This window comes from Rutidosis leptorrhynchoides, chromosome 5 (genome assembly GCF_046630445.1).
Source record: "Rutidosis leptorrhynchoides isolate AG116_Rl617_1_P2 chromosome 5, CSIRO_AGI_Rlap_v1, whole genome shotgun sequence".
In the NCBI taxonomy this organism is placed as follows: domain Eukaryota; kingdom Viridiplantae; phylum Streptophyta; class Magnoliopsida; order Asterales; family Asteraceae; genus Rutidosis; species Rutidosis leptorrhynchoides.
The window spans coordinates 368,701,257-368,710,482 of record NC_092337.1 but is presented as its reverse complement, the minus strand read 5'-3'; positions in this window follow the sequence as shown (position 1 = coordinate 368,710,482).

The window sequence follows — 9,226 nt, the reverse complement described above, 5'->3', positions numbered from 1 at the left end:
AAAATATGAATTATTAAAGTGAATTATTAAAGTATGAATTATTAAAGTTAAAGTAAAGTAAAAGTAAAGTAAAGGTAAAGTTAAAGTATAGTAAAAGTATAAAACTATGTACGTATAATACGCGTATAAAAATATATAATATTAATTTAAATCGTTATATATATTTAATAAAATAAAATATAAATATCGTTATCTTTATCATACTGGTTAAGTAATGAGTTGTCAAAAAGAATAGATTTCTTAAATCACAGTGGACCTCATAACATAGGCCCGTAATCATATCATAATGTATCTGATAATTCAATCATTTGATATTATCTCTTAATTCTGTCGATAAATATATCGAAACAAATATGTTCATGTAAAGTATCATATATCTAATACTTTGTTAATGTTTTCAGTTAATATTATATATTATATATACATATCTATATACACATAATTGTTCGTGAATCGTCAAACACGGTCAAAGGGTAATTGATTACATGAATGTAGTTCCAAACTTTTTAAGATTCAACATTACAAATTCTGCTTATCGTGTCGGAAACATATAAAGGTTAAGTTTAAATTTGGTCGGAAATTTCCGGGTCGTTACAGTGGGTTATTCGAATTAATATGGATTAATATTAATTAGTAAATATATTTCGGATAAAGAAATACGATAAAATCGATACGGTTTAAATAACTGCAAAAACTACTTTTCGAGTAACGAAACGCTCGGGTTTATTTTAATAATTATTTTAATAATTATTAACTTTTAAAAATATTTAATTTATTTGATGTTTTAATAAATTAAACTTATTGGTTGCGTTTTAACGATCGGTGTAGCGTTCCGGGCCTTCGGTACGTCTAAAAGGCACTTGAAACGGACCACGAGTACGCGGATTTGGACAACGAGAGCCTGGGATACTCCCTTGGGCCCCATTCAGCAGTGACCCACTCCCCCACCCCATCAATTTTGTTTTTTTTTTGGCTTATTGGGTTAACTAGTAACATTAGGCCCTAACTTAAATAATAAGTGATGACCTAAACTTGTGCAAACACACACACAAATGTACTGCAGTCGACTTTTCTCCTCTCCGGCCTCTCCCATGACCGTCGCCCAACTCCACCATCACATCACCTTCAATTTTGCTTTTTAGATTAAACATTGAACACGAAACTTGCAATTCACATCGTCCTCTACGCGTTGGTGTTAACAATTTGTTGATCAAAGGTATATTTGCATGAACCCTAATTTTAAAAATCTGATTTTCATGAAGTTTGATAGTGTAAGTTGTTAATTACTCAAGTCTATTGAATCTTTGTATGTTATGTGATAAAAATATAGTTTATGGTAAACCATAAAACTTAATAAATTGTGAACACTAAGGCCGTAGATTTGGTAACTGCTGAATTGAGCTGAAACAGAATGTCCAACTTGCAGGAATAAACTGTACCAGTTGGCTAAATAAAAATGTCTCATTTTTGGATATGTTTGTAATTTGACTTGTCCTTGAACCATGGCCACTAAACGTGTGTTAATTGCATGTTCCTAGCTCCGGTTATAGCCATTACAAGATAGGTGCGCAGTCAAAAACTGATTTAGTGAAACATAACTACACCCATTCTGAAACCCGACATCTAGATATCGTATGAGGCCCTGGCCGGACTTTTTGGAATTGTTTTTTAGTCTAGTTGAGATCTGGAGTTTTCCATATTGCCATGATTTATGTGTTATGAGATATTGCGCATTGTTTGCAACTTGTACATGAACTTTATGCTAGACGATAAACTGTGATCGCGTACTTGACGGATTATAACCTGAAACGTGTTAGTTGACTTAGGATTGACATGTTGACCAACATTTGACATGAACTTACTGATGTTGACCTTAGTTGACCACCTTGACCAAGTTTGACTTTTTGTTTGACTTTGGTTGACTTTCGTTGACTTGCATGAACTAGTTGACTATTTGTTGACTTCTACTTTGAAACGCGTCGAGTCGAGCAATAGGAAAACTTACTCTATGAAACCACTATTGAATAAGACATAAATGTTGACCAACCTAAATACGTATAATTAGGTTGCATTACTCGGTAATAAACCGTAACAGACTGAAACCCAGGCTAGTTGTAAGTGGACTATTTTTGCCCTTAGGGTTTGTGCTTAGTCTTAAGTGCTTTTTATTTTAATTATTTTTTAGTCTTTTAATATAATTGTGTTGTGACCAGTTTGTGACAAGGGTCCCAGAACAGGTTTGTTTACTTCAATTGGACCTCATTTGGGTTACCTAATCCTGTGCGAAAGATATCAGATAACTGGTAAATACCCGTGTGTTGTGTGGTATGGGGTTTTAACCCAAAATAAGTGTATTGTGCTTCCCTTTCCTCTCATTTTTTCCTCCCTCTAGAAATTTCCTAAACCAAACCGTACCCACTTCATCTCCTATTTCTAACCCTAGATTCCTAAATTGTGTTCTAGAGCTCAAATTGTTCATACCATCTTGTTTCTTACAGATTACTGAGTCTATCAAGGTAAGTAACATGTGTTTTTGTGTTCAATTCGTTATTAAATTCATGGTTTTGTGTGAGTTTTGTAAAAAGCTTGAATATGTGTCAAAACAAGTGATTTAAGTGTTGTTATGGTCAAATTGTTGTGGGTTTTGAGTCTATAACAAGTAGTGAACAAGTTGTGGTCGATTTTGGTGTTTAAAACGAGCTCTAGATCGAGATTTGAGGATTTCATCGTGAAGTCCGTAGCCTTTGTTCAGTTTCTGAGGAAGATGAACACAGTCAGCCTACTGTCGGTCGACAGTCGACCGACTGAGGGTGAACCGACCGATTGTTGAGTGAACCGACCGACTGAGATTTACCTTCGGTCGATTGATGTAATACCAAGTGAATCGACCAACTAGTAAGGTCAGTCGACCGGTTGTGTCGTCAGTCGACCGACTGTCAGTGTCAGTCGACCGACTGTGTGTCCAGGGCAGAATGTTTTACCAAAGTGCCTTTTTCTAGCCGTTATTCTGCCCGTTTGTATTTTGGTGTTCAGGATGTAAATTTTGAAAGTGCATAAGCGTTAAGCATGAAAATTTTAGCGGACGCAAATTTTTACTAATTTACTATAATTCGCTGTCAGTGTGTCTAATCTTGATGGGAACACTATTCTAACTTGGTTTTTGCTGTTCTCAGGAGATAAGGACAAGCAGGAAGCTCATAAATAATAACTGAGCTGTTGCTGGTAATTGGTGAGTGGGTCTATCTACGGATAGAGTTTAAGTAGCATATCATGCTACTGTGGTTGACTCTTTTACCATGCATAGTGTAGGAATTGCTATGATAGAATAATATCGTTTGCCTGATGTTGTATGTGAATTATGTGTACACTGTATGAATGGCACCAGTCGGGCCTAGGGAGACTGGGGACTCGAGACCGTGCCTAGGAGAGGTCAGAGTCCATATGAGGTCAACGGTGCCAAGGGGAGCTTGGGTCCATAGGCTACTGATTTTGGAGTATAGTGTGAATGATGCATCCCCTGCATCTGGATAACTATACTGTGAATTGAGTAGCAGGGACTATCGGTAGACTTAGGCCCGATCAGCTGAGAGTCATGTGCTCGTACAAGCCGCCGATCCTCGTATTGTCTTATTGTATGCTAGTTGGTAGATAGCAGGTACTGTTGATGTATATAGCTTGTGTGTGGCTTAAGCTATATCTGTTAGATAGATTCCATTCACTTAGCGGTGCGCTAATCCCCCACATATTCTTCCCTTGCAGGTTTAGGTACTGCTAGCCGGGATGGGTGCTGATGCAGAAGACATGTTTGACAACCCAACTCTGATGTGGACTTTTGTATAAATAATGTTTTGTAATAACGTAACACCGTTGTGTAAACTTAAACTTAATTACTCAGATTAATGTAATGACGTGACCTATATTGTGTTTGTTAATAAAGTCTTCCGCTGTGTGTTTAAAAAAAATAGCCGGTGTTACAAGTTGGTATCAGAGCATGGTTTGGCAACAAATACGTGCGCGTACTTTGTTCCCAAACCCTGAGGTAAGTCAAACATGTCTGTGGGAGTGGGGGCTAAGTGAAAATAGGATATACTTGTGATTGAACTAACTGTTATCCACTAAGCTTTTGTGTGAGCTGTTTTGTAGCACAGGTATGGCTGATAGAAATGCAACTGGCCCATCCAACCCCGGAACATTCAGAGCACCAGAAGAGGGTGTTGAGTCAGATGATGATCAAAATAGTTACATCCTTCAGTTAGAAAGCAAGCTAAAAGAGGCTGAAGACAAAATTAATGAGCTTGAATTAGCGAGGCATTCTGGAAATGATGATACACCACCTGGATTCCCAACTGTGCAATCCCAAACGATACCTAATATGCACCAGAACCAGTATCAGAATCAAATACCTAACCAATACTATATGCCACCGCAAAACACTTTTACTCACCAAAATCCCATGATGATGAACCCATACCAAATGCAAATGTTCCAACAACCTTACATGCAACCACCCAAAAGATGTACTTATAAAAACTTCCGTGATTGCAAATCCTCTGAGTTTTCTGGAAGTACTGATCGGACTGTAACTCTCAATTAGTTGCGAGAAATTGAAAGGGTATTTGAAGCGTGTCAGTGTGAACCTGAGCTGAAAGTAACATATGCTAGTCGACTGTTGAAAGATAGGGCTATGATTTGGTGGGATTCCTTGATTTCCAGTATACCGAAAGAACAAGTGAGTATGATCACATGGGAGCAGTTTCATGGGAAGGTGTATGAACAGTATTGTAATCCATTTGATATGAACCGAATCAAGATTGAGTTTCTTGAAATGAAGATGACACCTCAAATGACGATCGACGAGGTAGTAGAGAAGTATATGGATAAACTGAGGTTTGTACAACAGTGGGTGCCAGACGAAGCGTCTCGTATACAGCATTTTGTTAATATCATTTTGCCAGAGTACCGAACTTTTGTTAGAACAGCTACATCGTTGTCTCAAGCTGTTGTGATGGCTAAGATGGTAGAAAGTGATGTTCAGGACGCCAGAAACAGAATGTTTGGTAATGTGCTATAACAAGGTGGGCAAGTATCTGGTGAATCAGGATCTAAATCCAAGAAGTCTAGTGGGTTTAAATCGAAGGGTAAAAGTGGTCAGAGTAGTTCTGGGTCTGGATCAGGTAAAGGGAATTGGTGTCACACGTGTCGATCTTCTCATAGTGGTCAGTGTTCTGAGGATACAAGAAGATGCTTAAAGTGTGGTGTTGTTGGGCATGAGTCATCAGCATGTCCGTATCCAAATAGGTTGTGTTGGAGTTGCTACAAACTAGGGCATCGTACGGTTAGTTGTCCGTCGAAGAGTGGTAGTTTCGGGGCAGGGTCAGGGGCGCGTTCGGCATCAGTCGGAGGGTCAACTGCCTCGAGTGGGCAGAAGAGGAAGAACCCTCCAAAAGCAGAGGCTAGAGCTTTTCAGATGTCGGTTGAGAATGCCATGGCAACCGACGAAGTGATCACCAGTATGTTTCTAATCAACTCAATACCTGCTCGCGTATTGTTTGATTGTGGTGCCAATAGGTGTTTTATGTCCCTAGATTTATGTGCTAAGTTGAATTTACCAGCTACTGTGTTACCCAAGCCGGTTAGTGTAGAAGTAGCCGATGGTAAGACCACACCCGTCATAACATATGTGTCTGGGGTTTGTATAGAGATCGAAGGGAAGTCCTTCCCGGTGACTTGTTTAGTGTTACCTATTCCTAGCTTTGATGTAGTATTAGGAATGGATTGGTTGAGCTCACTTAGAGCTAATATTAAGTGCGATAGGAAAATGATTACCTTTCGTTCGACCGATGGAACCCGTGTTGTGTCCCGGGGGGAGCGGGGCGGGTATAATTTTTCGTTGATAACCATGATGAGTTACCAGGTCTGCCGCCAGTAAGGGAAGTCGAATATAAGATTGAGTTGGTTCCTGGAACAACTCCAGTTGCAAAAGCTCCATACCAATTAGCGCTGTCTGAAATCCGTGAAATGATGTCACAGATTCAAGAGTTATTAGATTGTGGATTTATCCGACCGAGTTCTTCACCGTGGGGTGCTCCGGTATTGTTTGTTAAAAAGAAAGATGGATCAATGCGTATGTGTATTGATTATCGTGAATTGAACAAAAGAACAGTGAAAAATAAGTATCCATTACCTCGAATAGATGATTTGTTCGATCAGTTACAGGGTGCTTCATTCTTTTCCAAGATAGATTTACGATCCGGGTATCATCAGGTTCGTGTTGCTGAATCAGATATACCGAAAACAGCGTTCAGAACTAGATATGGTCATTATGAATTTCTTGTCATGCCGTTTGGGTTGACGAATGCGCCAGCAGTCTTCATGTATTTAATGAATAGAGTGTGTCGTCCGTTCTTAGATAAGTTTGTGATTGTGTTCCTAGATGATATACTAGTGTATTCAAAGACAGAGAGGGAACATGCTGAATACCTGAGACAGGTTTTGAACTTGTTGAAACGTGAGCAACTATTTGCAAAATTTTTAAAATGTGGATTTTGGTTACGTGAAGTGCAGTTTTTGGGTCATGTGATTTGTGCTGAAGGTATAAAGGTTGATCCGATAAAGATAGAAGCGGTAATGAATTGGAATTCTCCGAAGACTCCTACTGAGATTAAGAGTTTTCTGGGATTGGCTGGTTATTATCGCAGGTTTATCAAAGATTTTTCTAAAGTAGCGGGTCCGTTGACTAAGTTGACTCTTTTAGATGTAGCCTTTCGATGGACTGATGAACAGGAAAAGGCTTTTCAGATTTTGAAACAGCTACTGTGTCAGGCACCAGTGTTAGCTTTACCAGAAGGTTCAGACGACTTTGTGGTATACTGTGATGCGTCATATGCTGGGTTGGGTTGGGTTGGGTTGTGTATTAATGCAAAGAGATAAAGTAATCTCTTACGCCTCGCGACAGTTGAAAGTTCATGAGAAGAATTATCCAGTGCATGATCTTGAAATGGCTGCAGTAGTGTTTGCTTTGAAACTGTGGAGACACTATTTGTATGGAACCCATTGTGTTATTTGTACAGATCATAAGAGTTTGCAGTATATATTCTCACAGAAAGAATTGAATATGCGTCAGAGACGGTGGCAAGAGTTGATTAAAGATTACGATTGTGAAATTAAATACCATCTGGGTAAGGCAAATGTGGTTGCAGATGCGCTAAGCCGTAAAAAGTAAAGTGAAAATGTGAAATTCCTTCGTTTGAATATAACTTCAGATTTGATTAACAGCTTCAGAACCGTTCATGCCTGTGCTTTGGAGGACGAACATATTAAATCTGAACAAATGACCAAACGAAAAGTGGACTTAATTGATGACTCACGAGGACTAAAGACCTTAAACAATCGTGTTTGGGTGCCTAAACTTGGAGATTTGAGGGATTTAATCCTGACAAAAGCTCACAAATCCAGATTAGCAACACATCCTGGTAGTAATAAGATGTATCATGATTTGAAAACAGTGTATTGTTGGCCAACAATGAAATCAGATATCGCCCGTTATGTCGAAAAGTGTCATATATGTGCTCAAGTGAAGGCAGCACATCAGAAACCTTATGGTTCGTTACGTCAGTTACAGATTCCAGAGTGGAAATGGGAACATATAACGATGGATTTTGTGACCAAATTACCTCGAACACAGAAACGACACGATATAATTTGGGTAATAGTGGATCATCTAACTAAAAGTGCTCATTTTCTTGCTACCCATGAGACAACTTCATTAAGTGAGTAAGCCGATTTGTATGTGAAAGAAATTGGTGGAAGAGCCGATCCTTGTAGTTGACTGAAAGGTGACTAAGTTGAGAAATAAAGAGATACTGATGGTGTTGATCGAGTGGAAACACAGTTTGGGATCTAATCTTACGTGGGAAACTGAAGAGTTGATGAGAAACCGTTACCCTCATTTGTTTGACCAAGACCAGATTCCGAGGACGGAATCTCCTTAAGGGGGTGGATTTGTAATAGACTGAAACCTGAGCTAGTTGTAAGTGGACTATTTTTGCCCTTAGGGTTTGTACTGTAACAACCCAAACCAAACCACCATCGAACCCGCGGAAAATATCAAAAAAAAAAAAAAATTTGTTTGTTCAGCAACTGGTGCAGCGCGCCAGTACCCCGCGCGGCGCGCCGATCTGGTCTGTCCAAAAAGTCTTGAAACGTGAAAAAGATTGGCCACTTCCCGACATAATTAGACAAAACGCTTTTAACAACATATTTAAATATGTACAACTAACACTTTTCAAACATAAAATAAGTTTTACAAAGCGGGGCCCACATCGGCCGTTTTATGAGTTTAATACATAACGAGAGTTTCGACCGCAAAAAGTTTAAGTACCAAACTACACTACGAGCATGGTGTTTGGGATTAAACTACCCAAGTCTCGGTCAAACTCCAAAAGCTAAAATCTCCAAAAGCGTCCCCTAACACAACGGGATCTTTAATCCAAGATAATGCCTTACCCTTGTCCACAACCGAACCTATAAAAAGGTAAACAACGAGAGGGTAAGCAAAGCTTAGTGAATGCAATAATTATACACGTACATATACAACTTACTTACTTACAAACACTTACACCAAATCCGCATACATACTAGCTACATAATTGGCATACCTTTCACATGCATAACGCTAAGGACCCCGATAACAAACCTAGTATAACGATAGCGTATAACACAACAATTCAATATGCTACAACACAAATATAACGATGATGTTCATAACATCCATACTATTTAAGATCTCAAGGTTAGCCCAATGAATAGTATCGTCAACATCGAACTTAAATCCCATTCGTCTACATTAATGTGGTATCGTCAACACCGAACTTTAAACCCACATATGAGATATCGTCAACAACGAACTTTAAACCCTCATCAACGTCACTACAATAGTCGTATGGCATCGTCAACATCGAACTTCAATTCCATACGTGAGGTATCGTCAACAACGAACTTTAAACCCTCATCAACAACATAATATACTCCAGGGTATGGTACCATCAACATCGAACTTCAACCCATACCCCACAAGTAAATAAACTATATACATACATATATAATTATTCCACTCACCTCAAAGTCTTGGTGAGAGATAACCGAGCTTTCAACTTCAATGTAACGCACCTATTACATAATGCACATATCAATCATTCATTCAAAGTGGTCAACCACTAACTTCATT